Source organism: Nicrophorus vespilloides, unplaced genomic scaffold, assembly GCF_001412225.1.
Source record: "Nicrophorus vespilloides isolate i.1.1-1 unplaced genomic scaffold, Nicve_v1.0, whole genome shotgun sequence".
Classification (NCBI taxonomy): Eukaryota; Metazoa; Arthropoda; class Insecta; order Coleoptera; family Silphidae; genus Nicrophorus; species Nicrophorus vespilloides.
The window spans coordinates 52997-73676 of NW_017096334.1; the positions used below are offsets into that span (position 1 = coordinate 52997).

General features: G+C 27.0%; 1 protein-coding gene across 1 annotated transcript in view; it reads right to left on the bottom strand.

Annotated features, from left to right (window-relative positions):
- LOC108556699 (uncharacterized protein DDB_G0286591-like) overlaps positions 1 to 20680 on the bottom strand; it is a 61259-nt gene that overhangs the window by 19977 nt on the left and 20602 nt on the right. The window contains exon 2 of the mRNA XM_017912908.1: positions 13521 to 13620. The gene's annotated coding sequence lies outside the window, so the exon portion shown is untranslated. The remainder of the gene's footprint in view (positions 1 to 13520; positions 13621 to 20680) is intronic.

Genomic DNA, 20680 nt, shown 5'->3' on the forward strand with positions numbered 1-20680 from the left:
AGATTATTTTGTGTCCTTTGTACAGACAATTTTGATAAATATATTTTTTTTTAATTACAACTTTTCAATTAATGAAAGTTATTAATCATATTAACTGAAAGTTTAATCATAATGTAATTAAAAGAAACAATGCTTACTTAACAAAAATATCTGTTGCTTGATATTAATATCCCATACTATTCGATCCGCACTAATCGAGGACCGTAAAAGAATAAATAGAGTGAAAAAATCGTGAATTTATTTTCCTCAATTAAAACTAATTTTGTTTTGAAATTTTCAAACCGTACTATATTGAAACCGCACTGATCGAAGCTGAATATACTAAACTAAAATAATATGAATATTTGGTCCAAATTTTTAAATAAGTTTAAATAAATAAAGATGAAAATTCTACAAAATTAATATTATAAATATGTTTAAGGTGTATGAGAATTTTCCTATATTTCAGCTTTCACTTCACATTTTTTTACAAGATCTGCACCTGACATTGAAAAATTCATGCTTTTTTTCCAATATTTATGTGTCAACCTTTTTAAAATCCATTTATTATTCTCATGACGGAAACGCTCTATGTTTCTTTCTTCTTCAAGTTGATGGATTAACGAATAAAGAAAGAACATTATTATTCATTTATAAAAACAACATAAATAAAATCATAAATGTGTAAATTACATTTTTGTGAAAGCTTAATTCTAAACAATAAATTTATATTACTTTTCATATATTTCCATAAATATTTCTAAATTGGGGATTATTTTATATTAATCAAGAAATTCAATGTCATTGTTTTTTTTTTACTTTATTATATTATATAATTTTTCAATCTTAGATTTATTTTAATATACTGTAAATCAATGCAAATGAAAGAAAATAAAGAAAAACTATAGAGATTCATATAGAAAATTACATAACCAGTGACAAAAATTTGAAATAGAAAAAAAATGTTATATAACATAATTTCTTTATAATTTGTACTAATAGCTACATTACATTTTTTAGTCAATAATTTAAGAAACAAAGAAAATATAATTAAATAATATATTTTTGATCCATATAAAAATATAATCAGTTAATTAAATTTAATCTACTAAGTTGTGAAAAAAATAACAATTTTAAATCAATTTGTAATCTCGGACTAATAGAAACTGAACATTCGAGAAAGAAACTTATGAAAAACAATTCAATATTTTAATGCAATGGACATTGCGGATAGAAAACTTTCGTCCACGTTAAAAGTTTTGGAAATCTATTAAAGTAAAGCAAAAGAAAATAGAGAACTTTAAAAAAAAGTAGAGCAATTTCTTCCGCGCGATTCGTTCTATTATTACAGATATTTTTATGATTCGCATGGATGTGAATTTATACCAGCATATTATAATAATGATCCTCTTCCGACCGAATGTATCATCCTCCTGGGTGCACATTTGAACGGCCTCAGAAAAGCTAATTTTCTGATGGAAGATAAAGAGGGGTTGAGGATTATTTTCGCGATGGAAGGCGCGATTGCGTTCCGAGCAGCCTTCACTCTTTCATTTCCCGCAATATAATTTATATACTTACATAATATACTGTGCAGCATAAAAAATCCTCTCTCGTGCAGCGAGAGATTTCAAATGCGGATATTCTACAAATATGAAATTAACGTGTAATGTTTGTAATTTATTTCCTTTTTTATGGAATAAGCAAGTTTTTTTTTGAGCGTTTTATTTAGTTCGTATTGATTGAAGTTATTTCCCTACTGTAAGCAAAATATTCACATGTTTAACGAATATTTACCTGAAACATAATGAATACACAAATTTAGTTTTATTTTAACTTATTTTAACGAATTATGCAACTTTGTATTTTTCAATTTTAAAACATAAAACTAGTTTAATCCATTCCAAAATTTCCGGATTTTTACTCGTATAATGAAACATAGTCAAAAATATATATATTATGTGTACACAAGTTTTTAAAATGATGTAGCAGGCGCGCAATCCAGGACTTCTCTTCTCATCGTCACTCGTTATGCGAAACTTCGCTCGTTAAGCGGGGCATTTTTCTTCAAATTTATTTTGATCGTTAAGCAAAATGCTCGTTATACGAGTTAAGCGAAGTATATATTTTTATAAATAAAGTTACACAAACATAATTTGAAAAAGTTCTGACATAAAAAATCTTGTGGTGAAAACTATTAATTAATGTTTTTTCAATAAATTAAATTTAAATAATTAATAATATTTCAGATTGAGACAAATAAATAATTTTAGTCAATAAGTTTGCAAAGTATATAAAATTGCCAATTATTTTAATAATTAATACTATCAAAACTAACCTTTACAAACCATTTTTGTTGCTGACCTTTGTGATTACAATCAATCATCAATACGGTTGCTTTGAAGGCAAGTAAACAGGAAAATCAACAGTGCTCTGATGGTTTAACACAATGAAATTTGAATTAGGATTAACATCAAAATGTAACAATTGACGCAGCATTGTTTTATTTAGTTAGTTAATTACGGTTTGCAGGCAATTTTAAACCAATATTATAAGAAATAGTATACAAATAGAAATATTTAAATTAAATTAATCATGGAAAATTTTAATGTATAAATAATTGTTAAAAATATAGGAAAACCTTTTCTGTCCAGTAGATAGGGACCGCATAAAAGAAATCGCACAAAAAAATATTCGAAATTTTCATAAATTCTTGCATATAACAAATAACTTTTGTATAATATTATATAATACATTACAGAAACTTGTTTTATGCGGTGGATAGGGATCGCATAAAAAAACGCACTTGGAAAATACGTCAAAGATTTACGAAATATGCATCCAAAAGTGCATCCAAACAAAATAAGTAATTAAATTACACATGGCAACATTTTAAAAACATTTAATTTCTCATTTTACATATGGAGAAATGCTTCTTGTCATGAATTGCTTCAAAATCGACAGAATCGTTTGAGCAGGCTTTGCATATGCACACTAATAGAAAACATTGCAATGGTGCCAACGTCGTTGGAATTGGTTGGATTTCATATACCGCGTAAAAAAATCGCATTAAAAAGACCGCACAAAAACAGGTTATAGTATAATTTAAAGTTATGATTAAGATTTTCGTTAAAGTATAGTCATTTTATAAGAAAAATAATTTAGCATATTTCGAATAATCAAATTTAATTTACATTGAAAATTTACATTAGTTTATGTTAAATAAAAAAAAACTCTGTATTTTTTCGTCCTTTATAGAAACCCTTAATTTAAATCTCATCTGCTTTGCCTCAATTAAACGTCATCTTTGACTTATTCCCATCGGATTCCTCATGAATATTCAAACTTCTTCGAACGGATAAACTCTAGAGTTTTAATACAAGTACTGAACGCAGAGGAAAAAAAACGGAGAACCTTTTTATTTAATAATATTGCCGTCCGACCCAAGGAAATACCAAGAAAACCAAGATTGCTTCTGAAAGCCTCTCAGGACTTCTGCTAATGGTGACCGATTTTCAGCAAGTCACCCTCCAGTGTAGATAATTACTCGTAATTACGTTGCGTAATATATATATATATTTTGTTCCATCCTTCGTTTTCCTTTACGGTCACGTAAACTGAAGGGGTGCTGACAGAAAAAAAAGAGCAGACATATTTAGCACGTTCTCTTCCAAGATTTCGTGATGAAATTATTTTCTTCACTGTAATTAAACACGAATGGTTTTATTATACATGTTTTTGAAAATATTTAACATAATGAATGAATTTAAAAGTAAAAACAACTATAACTATAATTTACTATGGAACCTCGCTTAACGAGTTTAATCCGTTCCAAAATTTCCGAATTTTTACTCGTATAGTGAAACATATTCAAAAATACACATAATATGTGTACACAAGTTTTGAAAATGATGTAGCAGGCGCTCAAACCGGGACTTATCTTTTCATCGTCACTCGTTATGCGATACGTCGTTCGTTAAGCGAGTCATTTTTCTTACAATTCATTTTTCTCGTTAAGCGAAATGCTCGTTATGAGAGGTGCTTGTTAAACAAGGTTCCACTGTATTTGTAAATGAGTGTTAGGTAAAATATGTTAAATTATTTAAAGTTGCCTAACGTTGCCACACGTAGTTGCTTAAATTAGACCAGTCAATTTCGAGGTAAAATCAAGAAAGTCGTTATAATTACAAATAACAGAAAAAATAACTGTTTGAGGAAATTGTTTTCTTCTCTGTAATTAAACATGAATCTTTTTTTTATACAAGTTTTTTGAAATTGTGTAACAGAATGAATGTTACCTAAAATTCGACTACACGAAGTTGTTTAAATTGGACCAGTGAATTTCGAGGTAAAATCCAGAAGGTTTTTATAATTACAAATATTTCCTAGAAATTAATTACAATTAAAACATTTCTCTTACAGTTTTTTTTTTAATTTCTGAGACGAAATGATTAAATACAAATAATATTGTTATTATTGTATATTTCTTATTAATAAAAATGTGTTAATCTTGCTTGCTAATATTGTTTTAAGTTAAATATTCTTCAGTTCATGCTTCTATAATATTTTTATAATCATTTTTGTATTGGAATGCGAATAAATTGTGGATTCGCCGGGTTATTTGATAATACATTTAATTTAACTATTAGATTTTAAGTCAGAAAACCTGTGATAATCAACTCTAATTTTATAATTATTATTTTCTTTCATATGTTTATTTCTTTCCACAATAATACAATTGTTATAAATCTAATTTAATTATTAATAAGTGGATACGCCATATTTTACATAATAAAAAAATTCAAAGAAGTTTTGGTCATAGAATGGAATACTTGTTATTATTTCTTCTCAAACAATTAAATATCTACTTTCAATTCAATTGTCGCTACATGTATTTTTACATAATTATTATATTTATTAACTACCCTTTTTGTTTTATTTCATTTTGTACTTTATTACATAATAGATCATCGCCAATGCTTTTATAAAAAAATGTATAAATATTTGCAAATTCGTTATTGAAAATGTTGCTATTATTATATAAAAGTTCCTACAAATTTTATCAAATAAAACTCTCAGTTTTTATACAAATTAAATATATAAATTCTTAAATATTTGCTTCTTCGTCAATGATTTTTTTTTAATTTAACCCGTAAGAACTACTTATGGTTCAGAATGACCCACCTGATATTTGTTTTCATTCGCATTCTATTGTAATTTAATTGACCGTCAATCGAAATCACGACGTTCGGAATCAAAATACCGACTGTATCAAAATCCCGAGAACCAAAATCCCAATAACCAAAATCCCGACTGTATCAAAAACCCGACTATATCAATAACATTTTAAAATTATTCCGGAGCGTAGTCACCATGTGCTACATTTTTATTATTAATAACAATAAATTATTAATCTCAAATACAATTAGATTATTAACAGGACAATTTTATTTTTTATTTTTATTTATTATTAATAACAATTTAAAAGTGACTACGCTTCGGAATAATTTAATAATGTTGTTTAGATTTCGATTGCCACTGAATTTAATTATGGTGGTTGAGCTTTTAGATATTCTGGTATTTTCTAGCGCACTTTTGCACAGTAAATAAATTTATTTTATTGTAGAATATATTTCGGGTCAAAGTGACCCGTCTATAGCAAATATGTTTTTGAAATATCATAAATATTTCGATTATAAAGTGGAGTAACTTGCAAAAAAAAAACCGGTATCATACATTTCCATAATAAGACTAAAGCAGGTATGGATGCACTCGATGAAAATGGATTTCTAATTATGTGTGGTATTAATAGAAGAGTTATAAAGGGTGTCCCAAAATTAATGCAAAATTTTAATTAAATAGAAAACACAGTTTTTAGTCTTCAGATTGTGATTATGTGATTGTGATAAAAACTGTGTTTTCTATTTAATTCAAATCGTTAATTTAGGGACAATCTTTATATGAATCCTCACCACTTGGAAGGAAGAATTCATGGTATTCATTGATAAAATATGTAGGACGTTGTGTAAACCATAAATGCATGATCGAATGTGCAGCAAAAAGATTCCCCGAAATCATAGAATTCTGCTTGCAAATATCATACGGGTTAAAGTGCCTTTTAAAACACAACCTAATAAATGGATTTCTACATCCAAAAGAAAGAGATTTTTTTGTCCAAGCAAGAGTGACAAGAAAACAACAACGTTTTGTGACATATGCAATAGATCAATTGTGTAGATCAAAATAAAAAGAACGGGACATTTTGATTCATAGGTAGAAATTACGTGATAATATAAATTTTATAATAGACTTTATTCAATAAAATTTAAAACTACACTTAAGTTTAACGAAGGACTTATCAAATCTCAAGAACTAATTTCAATATCTACATCTATCTCTCGTTTTACACGGTGCTTTTTTAACACGTTATCGTTTTTACGCGGTACTTTTTTTTACATGTTTTCGGTTTTACTGGATTAAAAAAAATAAATATTGTAAATAACCTATCCTATGATTTTTTTACTCACTTTTAGATTTACACGGTTTTACATTCAAAAAGTTACAATTTCGATTTACACTTGTTTCTCAGAAACCTATCTACCGTGTAAACCGGAGAATAGGTATATTTATGAACATTAATGTATAATGAAAATTTCATAACGTGAATTATGTCGCATTGGAAAAAAAACAAAAACTATAAACTAAAGGTATATGGTTTATAGTTGAAAATCATAATAAAAATATCTATAAAATTTTACGGCTCTAGTGTCATCAGTGCGAAAATACTCACAATTTTTATCGGATCACTCGAAAAATATTTCACGGAAACTACGCCAATAAACAAATTTTTTTTCGCTCTCCATATTTCACCATACGTATACGCACGTAATTTTATTTTTTCGAGCCGTTTGTTGCCTTTTTTCACCGCACTGTTACATAACATAATCCGCCATAAATATCCTCGGGCGCTGCAATAAACAGATATTGTATTTATATTGGAAATAATATCATTTTACAGCTTCTGATTTAACACTCGAGGCTTTGAAAATTGTCGAGGGTGAAAGGGGATGATCTTTTTTTGTGAGGGTTGATCTTTGGATTGAGCGATAACATTACAACGCCACGACCTGTTTTCTAGACATTACAATTTCCTGTACGTATCAAGAACAACGCAGGATGATAATAGGAAAGGAATTTGCATTTTGTGCTGCAAAAACTTTGGTATCTGTACGCTCCCATTTGATATACTACAGATATGCTAAGCAATGTTTTATTTGCTCTACATAATATTGTTTTGTTTTGTTACCTAATCGCCCTTCGGGATAAGGGATGGTGAATTTCCGCGTTTGCGCGTCTCCATCCCCTTCGCACATTTGAATAATCCTAACTGTTATTATTCGAAATAATTCACCAACATACGCTACAGCTATTTCATTTTTGCTTCAACTTTTTTTTATGGTGCATTCATATTTATCTCAATCCTTTTTTATCTACCTACGCCCACGCATACGCTCGTATTTCGCACAAGAGTGATGTTACATAATAGGTTATGTGGTGTTACTTTATGCGTACTAATGTAGGGCAAATCCATTGTAAATATTCATTTTGCTACATTCTTTGACAAACATAAATGTACAAAAATATAACAATATCAAAAATATTCATTGCATTAATTATATAACAACATAAATAAGAACACAATTTAGGTAATTTTCAGACACATTCAAGATCGAAATATTGATTTTCAATTTTCTTTTCAGCGGGCTTCTTCGAAAGGTGACGATCTCCAGTTTACGATTCTTGTTGAAATATGTAAATATCCTACGTGATTATTCTTAAATTAATCCAAGTACGTTTTTTGACAGCTCGTAGCAGACAATCGGATGGTAGCAGAAGGATGCAATTGGGATCGTTGAAAAGGCAGGGCTTTCTGCTTTAATTTCCGTATTGTTATATTCTGTATAATCTATTTTTTCGAGAAATTCAATATAAACTGAAGACATCAATAATCGTCATTTCTCAGTTAAGTAAGGTACAGTACGTAACTTATTTTTAGATAATAAATTGCTTAACGGGTAACTTTCAAGTAATTAAATAAAACAGGAAGAAATTGTAAACTCATCGGAGCCCAACGATTTTTTTTATCATACTGCGATTTTTCAGGCAATTTCATAATTTAATTATTGATAGTAATTTTTTTCAGTTTACAATTCTTGTTGTTATCCTGTTATTAAAAAAAACGTAGAGATTGTTGAAAAGGTGAAATTTTCAGCAAGAAAAACTAACGAAAATCATCCTTTCCTAACTGGAAAACTAGATTTTTTTCAGTGAAAGGTGAAGTTTCTTATTTACGATATTTATTCAATTAGATAATTATGTAGCACTGCATTTTAAAACCATTTCTTAAAATTTACAGTTCTATACAATTGTTCAGAAGTGAAACGTTTATGTTACGTAGATCTTCACGTTACTTTTTTTTCAGTTGTTCCTTCCTGAAAATTGACGCTAACCTGATAAATGGTTGAACCGAATTTAAGCTATTTCTTCAAGCGGAGATCTAGCTCTTACGGAATCCTTTAATATCCTCACAATCTGACTTCGAGTCTCCGAGGATTCCCATCTTCCCAGACACGGCTACAATTGCCAGATTAAAATCGTTTAAACTCAACTAGCGTCAGAAGTTCCGTACACTACTTTAAACTAATAACATACAAGTCCTACTACTTCATATTTCATATGTCATTAAAAAGTAAATTAGATTTTACAGTATACTAGTTTGTAGCTTATTTTCATAAGATTGCCTTGCTGTTACATTTTACTGAATGAAAATAATTTAAAAATAAAAATAAAAACCCTGTTACTTCCTTATGATTTTTATTTTATTTCTATTTTTTTTATTGAAAATAAAGATTAAGGAGTCGAATTCAACAGTCGTTGAATACTGTTTTTCGAGTCTCATCGATGGAGTTTCTTATATAATTTCAATTCGTTTATTTAGCAATTTTTCTTACAATAAAAATCTCAAAAAAACGTTTAGGAGAATCAATAAAAATTTCATATATTCCATATTTTAAACCAAAAAAAATCACTATTCTCTATCAAAAAATTCTCTATATATTATCCTTTTCCTCATACTCATGATTTTGTTCTTTTTAAAAATTTTCATTTTCTTGATGGATTTTCATATTGAATTGTTTTCTCTTTTATTTATTAAAATTTTTCGATATACATTTTTTTGCATTCAAAGCGTTTAAGAACTTCAAAAGGTAAATAGTTAAGAGGACTTTCATATTATTCGATATTTTTATCCAAAGAATAGTTATTTATTGGCCATTTTTACTCTCCGTAATGGAAATATAGTTCTTTTTTTTTAGCAAATAAAGTTGTTTGCATTAAAATAAGTTGTAAGCTTTAAGACTTAAAAAGTTAATAGAACTTTGATATTATTCAATACTTTCATATAAAAATTCTTTATTTATTATACGTTACTTTATTTATACAGTTTTTTTTAATTAGAAAATAAATATTGAACATAACGTATCCTCATTTTACACGGTATGTTTTTGCTTTAACACGGTTAAAAAAATAAATGTTAAAAATAAACTGGCTCAATTGGAACAATCTTTTACCTTTCAATATTTTGCTTTGATTAAAAAAAAAATGCTAAAAAATTCATAATTAATAAACAAGGAAAATATGCGTTTTTTACATACTTTTGGATTTATACGATGAAATTCAGATAAATTCAATAGAGTATTGGTATTTAAAAAAAAACACAATGAAATAATAGATATTCCTATATTTTGTGTATGAAACTACACGGATTTCAATCGGAACAAGATGAAAGGGAATTGTTTGATACCGCGTTTTATATGGCACAGTTAAAAACAGGACATATTTGAAAAATTTTGTTTCACTATTGTTTCGAATATTTGCAGAATTGTTCGGATTATAACAAAATTCCATTAAATTATAAAAAATAAAAAACAACAGTTTGTTAATAAAAATTAATTAAGTATGAGCAATTATGAAATTTTACATAAATTAGAAAAAAATGAAAGATAATAATATTTATTTACAAAAATAATCAAAGAATAAAAAACAATTTAATTTGAATATTATTTTTATAAAGTTTATGATTAAACCTTATTGAACCCATAAAAAGACTATGTAAATAATTGGAAAATGGATATTTTTAAATTTCAATATATAAATAATAATTATTCGTTACACAATACTTTCAAAGTGATTTCATCTTATGTTCAATGTTTCACAATTAATCTTCTATCATTTTTTTGAGGATAAAATGTATTCAAAAAGAAATCCTATATTTCTTTTTGGATAAATAGGAAGGTCGAGATGAAGAGAAAAATGTTGATTTTAATCATAATTATTGATAATAAAACATAGTTGTATATTCTTTTTGTTAATTTATTGAACACATCATAAACTATGTAAATCATAGAGAAATGGAATTGAAATGTAATTTTTACAATATATAAGTAATCATTTATTTAATAGTCATAGAATGCTTTAATAATGATTTCATCTTTTGTTGAATATTCCACAATTAATCTTGACTCTTTTTTTTAAGATAAAACGTATTGTAAAAGAAACATTTTTTTGTATATCCTTCTTCAGATAAATAGGAAGGTCGCATAACTGTAGCAATTTGAAAGGAATAAGAGAATGGAGACGAAGAGAAAAAGGTCGATTTTAATCAAAATGCAATGCCGCTACGACGGAAAAGAAGAAGTAATGAAGATCAAGGGTATGCTCAGAGGAACAAATATTTCCCCGAATGAGGTTCTAACATGTTGAAAGGGATACACAAAAAAAGCATTAGTGGTGGTGGATATGGATGGGCGGCAATATTGCTGGAGATTGGAATGGAATTCACCAGTTCCAAATGAATTATATAAGACCATTTCAAAAAACATAGAAGAAAAGAGAAGAAAAAAACGTATAGAGTAGATGGCAAATTGTGAAGAAAATCTTATTTAGTTGTTAAATTTTTGAAGCTACAACGATTTGTTTTCAAATGAAATAGTTTATTATAATTAATTAAAGTAGTAACTTTTTGTAAGTAAAATATAAGATTTCGAATTTTTTTTTTTTTCATATGAAATTATTTATTTTCAATATATTTTGTCCATTTAACATAATTTATAGTAAATTCTTTAATTCTATTTTTTCAGACGATTTTATTGAACTCTTACTTTTTTTTTGCATGAATTGTCAGTACAAAATGGGAATTTAATCAATATTTGTGGAAAAAGATTGATGCGATTAGTGCTGTGTTCAAATAATGGTGCCTTTACGTGGGTGCGTTTTAATTGTACTGCGGTCTCTCTTTCATCAATCAGACGTTTCATTGCATCGAATAAATGTTCAGCAGTGATAAACTTTTGACGTGGCAACAACGTCCATTGAAATACGGCGCGCAATTCAAATTGGATTCCGCTTTCGATTGAAACATATTCACAGTAATCTGTGTGCTCGGTATTCTGTCACACTTTGTCTGATTTTCCAATAAATTTATCAAAAATTTCCATAAATCGAATATTTAAAGATAATTACTAGAAAATTTATTAATTCATAAAAAACGACTAAATTTTAATTAATTGCTAAATTTCTATTATTTTTATATGAAAAAATAAACAACTAACTTGAAATTAAAAAAAAACATCTAACGCACTAAAAAACTTTCGATTAAGAGTTTTTTATGTTTATTTTTGTATGTTGAACTGTTTCTATAAATATTAATACACATAACTTACACATTTACAATATTTGCATAAGTTTTACTATCATTAATTGTAAATATAATTATGAGATAACATTTATTCAAATTACAAATTTTATTTTTAATCGTATGTTAAAGAGTTTCATTAAATATTTAAATTAGAGATGCGGGCGCACTCTTATACAAGACGTTGCTTATTACATGAAGTGTGTACGTACCAGAAAAGCTTCATAGAAATTAATTCGAAAGTGATATGACAAAAGTTAGAAAATTTCAAAGAAAATAGACTTAAATCTTTAGAATTTGAAAATTTATTAATAAAGTATAAAAAAAAATTAAAAAATTATTTTCCTCGTAATATTAATTACATTTTTTTAGGAAAGCGTTTGTAATTTTGTGAATTGCTTAGGGATGTAGGATAAGATAAAATTGTTGGTATATATAAATCACCTAAAGAATACGTCTTGTGGCTTTAAATAATCTTTCCTTTGAATGGAGCTGCAATCAATAGATTGCATAAAGGACCATGAGACTATAGTGTATCTATTAAAGCGACCGTCATTAATACCTTGTTCCAGACTGAACATTTATTATTGACTACAAAAGCCCAGCTTCCGCAGGGAACATTTTATAGTTATAATAAGTAGCTTATTACTATACATTAAATTATTAAAAGTTCATTTTTTATATAATAAAAGTTCAAAAAATTTACTATAAATATTACTTATAAATGCTGCTTTATCCTTTGTTTAAATATTGTAAATATCAATAAATAAATGTAAAAATGAATTATTTTTTTTGCTATACTTTCAGAATAAATTAAAGATTATAAAAATGTTTTTATTTCTTCAGGGATTTAGAATTAAAAATTTTGTACTGTAATAGTAATAAAGTTTTAATGTTTTTTTTTTTAATATGAAATATTCCTATATAATTTTGTTTAATTACAAATTAATGCTTAATTAATACTGTCAAATTCGTTTATCGATAATTTAAATTTAAAGTAATTATTTAATTGGAACTTAAAATTTCTCAGAATTAGTGTTAATTTTACAAACTTGCGTTAGTATGTGATGTGAAAGTGATATGTCAAAACACTGTCAAATGCAATTCTCGATAATTTAACTTTAAAGAAAGAATTTAAAAGATTATAAAACTTAATCACTTGGATGTTAAAATTTCAAAGAATTAGAGTTAATTTAAAAAGCTAATGTTCGTATGTGTTGTAACAGTCATATCTCATAAGATAACTGTCAATAACTAAACTTTATAAAAAGTTTCTATTTTTTTTTATTTTTTATGAAAATGACTAGGAAATATCATGAATTTATGTTAATTTGAAAATTTGTATCACTTTTCATATATAGCGTGGACGCACTATATACGAAAAGTAACATAAACATCAGTCATATTTGATTATGATGAACTATTAAGTATAATTAATGACGTAAAGTGCTGCCATCTATATTTACTAGTTTCAATTAAGGAGAAGTCAAAGGTAATTCATATAAAAAAAAACATGAAATAAACTAGAATTTTTAAATTAAAGTAAGGAGGTAAGGTTTATAGTAAAGAGAAGCGAAAGGTAATTAAGACTCATAAAAATTATGAAGAAAAAACTAGAATTTTGAGAATAATTCGGGGGTATTTAAAATAATATTGATCAAATTATTATATAAGTACATGAAAAGAGACAACAAAATTTGTCATATTTGACTATAATGAATCAAATGATCAAATTATTGGATAATTTTTGTTACTAATCTACATACTAATTACTTCCTTATAAACTTACCAACAAAAACAATCTTTTAAATATCTTAATTTAACTTAATCCAACTGTCAAAGATGATCTGCTCCTAACACTATCCTCTGCTAACTGCAAACATCTCACTCTGAAAGAACATAAAACAAAGTACAATTAAAATCTCATTTTGCTTAATAAAAAAAAATATAGAAATGATGACGATCATCAAAGGAATATATGAGCGTAGGCTTGGCTTTGCATACATGTAAAGATCATAAAATAAGTTGGAACTGTTGCAAATGACAATGTAATCTCCAAGCTTACGGACTTTACGACGACCATTAAAGCCCACAATTCATGCGAACTTTCTTAATGAATAGGTAACATTAAAACAACACTTCTTCATTTTTTTAATGACGATAAAAAAAACTGTAAAGGAAAACACTTTACAAGTAAATAATGTTTCCTCAAATCAAGTGCAACAAACGTAAAGTTTATTATTTTAAACCACAGTTTACATTTTTCACATACACTTATACATTATTTGTTAAGAGATGGCAGTAATGTCGATTTTTAGTAATTTTTAAATTGTTTAACTTTCTTGTGAAGAAAATGAAACTTAAAATAATCGAACTTAATAAAGTTTATTTATTTTTAATATAAACATTTATATTACCTAAAAAAATCAAATTAAAGACATATTTACTTATAACTTTTTTTAAACTAACATTAATTATTACTAGATTTAAAAATATTTGACAGAATGACATCAAAGCAATTAACTTTCATGAAAATATCCATTTTACAGTGGCTTTATGAAACAACATATTATAGTGGAACTACAAATTCGTTTCCTGATTTTATGTTTTCGTTCAATTTACCGTGGTCGGAATAGTAAAACATCAATATAATTAACGAACACAAATCTAGTGAAGCGCGCATTTGCACTACATTAAACACCAAAAACGACTGAAAACAAAAAAAAAACAACTACATGAAAAAAAATCTAATAAAAAAAATAATGCATTACGAAAATCAGGTTAATAGATAAATACAAATTCGTAATAATTTTGGATTAATTAAAATTAATAATTGGAATTATAACATTAAAAAAATATTCGTAAATAAAAAAAATATTAATCAATTGGTGGACAATTTTCATTAAGATGAAAAAATTACTAGAAAAAAAAAATCTAAACATAATCAAATACATCGTTATATTAACGACAACAATTGAGGATTAATTAAAATTACTAATTGGAATTATATCATATTCATAAATAAAAAGAATGTTCATACATTACAGAACAATTTTCATTAAGATGAAAAGGGTATCAATCGAGGGACATTAGGTATTGGAATAGGGATAATGTAAGGTATTTAAATTTGGGAAGGATATTTGGGTTTCGAGGGGCACAGAATTTAGAGAGGAAGGCAATGTTGGACTGTTTGGATTTAAATTTCAAGGATAGGGAAAGGTATCGGTCGAGGAACTATTTTTTTGTTTTGGAGTAAAGGAGATCATTAGTAGGATTGTGTAGAGGATTATTAGGATGTCGTATTTTGGTGAGGATGCGAAGGGTGGAACGTTCGGATACGGACAGGTTTTTTAGGACAAGATTTCGACTTTGGGAAACTGTAGTCAAGGATAGGACGACATATGAATTTATAAATGGATATTTGGCACTGTATGGATATTTCGGAGTTACGGAAGGTTAAGGGACGGAAATGACGGGATCTGGATTGAATTTTGGATTTGAGTTGGTTGGAATGGGAATTGTGGTTGAGTTTATGATCAAGAAGGATTCTAAGGTATTTGGTGATGGGAAAATGGAATAATTATTTAACGTAACATGGGGAGACGAATCGGATATGCAATGGTAGAGAATAAGGAGTTTGGTATTAGATGGGTTAATTTTGAGGCGCCAGTTTTTAAACCATAAAATGGTTGAGGATAAGAGGTTTTGAAGATTAAGAATAGAGGATTGAAGGAAAGAGGCGTGGGAAACCAATGTAGTGTCATCAGCGTATTGGAGGTTATAGAGGTTGGAATCGAAGGTATAGGATCGGGGCTATACATATGACAACAAAAAAAGGTTATATAACAGAAGAAGGGGTACCTTGCGGGACACCCTGAAGCGGGGAAAAGGAACTGGAGAAGGAGTTGCGGATCTTAACTTTAAGGGAACGATTATTAAGGAGGTTACATTAAGGTAAAAAAATACTACAAACATGTAGAATAATTAAATTAAATTAAAAAATCAAAAAAGTATTTCAAAACTTCTAAAAAATTGCAATAATTTCAGCTTAATCAGAATAAATATTTCGAATTATATCATGAAAAATATACATAAGTAAATGGAAAATAAAAATAAACAAAAAAAATACAAATTATATACATCCTGAAAATCCGATAATAATTTCGGTTTAATTCCAATGAATTAGATTGGAATTAGAATTAGATCATAAAAAAATGAAATATGAAAAACAAATATGAGATTTATATCAATTCAATGTCCAATGTACGAAATTCCATGCTATTATTGTAATAATGAACAAAATTGAAGTGAATGTGAAAAAAAAATAAATTGAACAAACAAAAATGAACGTGTAATATAGTCTGCCGGATGTGACGTTTACTAACACGAGCTTTTGCCTAAACTCGAATGTCATTCAATGACAGCTCGCTTTGATATGAAACGCATTGGAATATTCATACGGTATTTCGCGTTTTATGTTTGCTATTCAATAATAGTGCTGCGTTTGAATGTTACTTTCGGTTTGTTAATTTTATTAAATGTGAAATACTCGTATTTGCAGTTTATTTTGTGAAATGCAGCAAATTTAGAAGGGGTATATATTGGATTCTAGATAGGGAATTGGAAATACTCCTTGAACATTGGCAATATGCAATCATTGAGCAGATGGTGTAATCCACGTGCAATACAATTGCCTTGTCAAGAGGTGCATCTACGGCACAATACAATAGGTCACGAAAACGTAATTAGATGTTGAAATGTCAGAGGAAAAATGAATATCGTATGGATATAGATGCATAAAGTAACTCGTATAGTGCGGATTCACTAAAGTACGGTTTGAAAATTTCAAAAGAAACAAAATTTTTATTGATCGAATTCTCAATAATTAGTATATTTATACATGTATGTAGTTTTATCGACCTCAATTAGTGAGGTTTCAAACAGTGCAATTCTTTAGTTTATTTAAGATTTAGATTTTCGATTATTTATTTAGATTATATTAGAAATTGTAATTGATATTTTATATAGTTTTATTGGTCATAACAATATAAACATAAGTAGCAGCAGAAAGTAACTATAAAAGTAACAGGTGGAATTATAGCCGTCATAAAGATAAGTTTTAATATATAACAAAAAATAAGCAACAGTTGATCTTCTGTATATCAAAATATGTAAACTATAAAATTTCGAGTATTAAATAAAAAATATCTTATAGAAACACTATATTAATTATTCGTACAGCTTCTAATAATATCTAAAGTAAAATATGAACAAATTGTATATAATTAAATCTGTAAATGATCTTGTGTGCGTATTATACTCGAGTAAAAAATGTAATATTTGAACATTGATTTTTTTTGTATAAGATTCTTAATACACACAATTTGTATAAAATTTATAATGTAAAAGGTTCTGTGAGTATTATACTCTAGAAGAAAAATGTAATTTTTCAACATTAATATTTTGGACAGCGTTTATTGTATACTTTTAAATCTGCAAAAAAGTGTACTATATTGTTCTGTATAAAAAAGAAATTTGTACTTTTACGTCTATAATACGCACTATTTGTAAAATTTAAAATAAGTGCAGTGCGTATTCTACTAGTGTATTTTTCAAACATATTAAACACAATTTGTATATAATTTAATTTGTAATACAATGAAGTGCGTATTATACTTGAGTAAAAAAAATAATTTTCAATATTGATATTTAGAAAACGTAATATCTCATGTATAATACGCACATATTTGTAAAAATTTTAAAGTGTAAAATAAGTGCGTATTATACTCGCGTAAGAAGTGTATTTTTCAAATATATTTAACACAATTCGTGTATAATTGAAACTGTAAAAGAAATGGTGTGCGTATTATAGTTGAGTAAAGAATATACTTTTTAATATTGATAATTCATACAGTATGTAAAACACATTATTTGTAATAATATTTCGTGTATAATACGCACAATTTGTATACGTTTTAAATAGTAATGAACCTAGACTGCGTATTAAACGTTTTGATAAGAAATGTGTTATATAATTTAAAAATAAAAAATTGCTGGTGCGTATTTTATGCGAATTTTTCATTTCTTAATAAATTCACTCTAAAAAAGCATGTGCCCTACGTAGCAATTTTTTTTTGAAATGAAGTAAAGTATATTAAATATAGTAGAGCATGTATGTATTTTTTCTACATTTTTATTGTTGTAGCTTTTGCTACTGTACTAAAATTTCATTAGTTTCACGATTCTGGAGACGAGAATGATTGGCAGAAAGCCAGTGAGTGATATTATTGAGTCAGCAAATACAAAGTTATTACATCCCATTATGTGCACTCACGTATTATTGACGCAACATGCTTTGATAATTTTGTGGCAAATCATAATATTGAAACAATAATTCCTAAATTATGTATAAAATCATACAAAAACATAATTCAAAGTCAAGGAAAATTGATATTTTTGAACTTAAGTATTATTACATTATACAAGTTTATTTTTAATTAATATAGTATAAATTGGATCATTTTTTTTCAGTCATTTGGCATAAATTAGGACCAGTAAAAGACATTTTACAAAAATAATATTATTATTTAACAATATTGCTTCAATAATTATGAAATAACTACTTAAAAAAACCTTTGATACGGAAAAAAATTGCAAATTTTTAAATCAAAAAATGTTGCTATAAATGTTATAACATTTTAATTTTCTGACATTAATTTTAACTAAACTGGGCATAAAAACAAAGTTAAAAGATCAACATTACGAAGGAAGTTTGTAGGTCTACTTTATGAGTGTTTTATGTTACAGTTTTACGATAATCTTGTAACTGTTCAAACTAATTTCACGCCTACTAAGTTTACGAATTGAGTGGGGTCGAATACTAATTGGTAGGACTAGTAGGAATCTTACACAGTCAACCGTTAGATGAAAAAAAAAAGGAACATCCTTTCAAGTCATCATCCCCTTGGTTACTTATCAAGTTTCATCCTAAATACATATTAAAAAAGGAAAGCGATAAAGCATCCATTTAGATATCAAAAATACTTTTAAAAATTGAGAAATTTTCAAAGCATTTCATTCCAGATCATTAGCCAACAAGCAATTTATTTTATCTTCTACATTTCAAGTATTTATTAGATTTGATAATTCTATTTAATTATGTTATAAGCTATACTTCTCAAAGTTCTAATTTGAAAAAACGAAAACAAAATGTTCATTAATTTATCAAAATATTACATAAATTTGTTACAAAATGCCTTTTTTTACATTTGTTAATACATCTGAAATATGTTTTTTTTATCAAGTTTTATATTTTTTTTTACTGTAGAACAATACATTATGTGTATGGACACTTTAGCTACAAATAAAAAAAACAATTTATTAGAATTGCAAGAAAAAATGCTTATTTATTTAATAAACTAATATTTTACGTAAAACTACTCAACTCTAATTAATGAAATACATATTTCTAAGATATTACTATCCAATTTTATAAATTGTAAATAATTCTGAAAGAAGTTGATCAATTTATTTGATGTAGTATTTCGCGACGAAGATGAGAGGAAAAACCGTTTCACATTTACTTTTATGAGTTCTGCATCGCCGTAAAAGCATACTGAAAACGGTACGAACACATAAAAATGCATAAAATTCTAGCTTCTGCCTCTTTCCTCAACTCCCTCCGTTCAACTCATAATGTAAACATAAAATTGTCTAGATTTCTGCCTTTACATTAAATCGCAGACAAGAGAAATAAAATTACGGCATTCGAGCAAAAAAAAATAGGTTGTTTTTTTTGCTCATATTTATTTTTTCTTCTGTCTGCATCTTCCCAGCAATTTAAGGGTGTAATATAAAACTGCCTTGGCTATGATATATATAGAGGGAAGTTTCTGAATATGCGGAAAAACAACGGAACATGGGATGAGTACGCAATAAAAAAAAGGGTGGAAATTGAGTGAGGACGAGGGTGGAAACTGAGAAAATAATGGTGCTTTATTATTCAGAGAAGTTACATAAATATCGGGGAAATTGGGAGGATTGTGTACAGGTGGGCCTTTGGAAAACCCACCCGAGTTCAGAGATTTCCAATTCGCTTTTCCCATTACGGTCGAGATGAAAAATGCTCTGCTTGTAAATGATGAGATTGGAAATAGTTTCTTATTTCTATCTACTTCAATATACACACATAATCCAATATAATTTGAAAGTAACTTTCATTTAGTTTTCATTCACTATTGACAATAGAAAACCGGTTGAATATTTTAAAAGTTCTAGGGATTATTTATTTTTATTAATATAATTTATACTTAAAAATCCATAACTATTACGAACCAATAAAAAAAAACTACGGGTCAAAATGACCCATAATTAAATATTAAAAAAAAATAGAACACATTATTAATTTATACAACAATTATAGATAAATTTTTATTATTTAAAACATTCAAGATCATTTAAACTGATTTTATTACTCAAAACAGTTTGGCCAAATTTTTTATCATGTTGAATAAATTGGTATTTTGCATATGGTTGCATTTGAAATTCAAATATTGATGATATTTCAAGTACGTTTTGGCTATGGGTCAGTTTGACCCGTAATAGACAGTATAATAAATAAAGTACCTTTCATCGAGATTGCTTTACTCCTACCGCAAAGTACACTAGAAATAGCTAGGTGGTCAATCCCCATAACTAAATTGCATTAGAAAGCGAATAAAAGAAATTATCAGATGGGTCACTTTGACCCATCCATAGTATTTAAGGGTTAAAAACGCAACAAACTATATTTTTCTGTTGCCATATTCATCAAACTGTTATATAAGTAACAATTTTCTTCTATAAATATAATTTTAAATATTAGTTTTGTGTTCAGTAATTATTTAAAAAAAAAAATTATATAAAGAAATTTTGGACCAAATTTTGAATTTAATGACTTGAAATGGAACA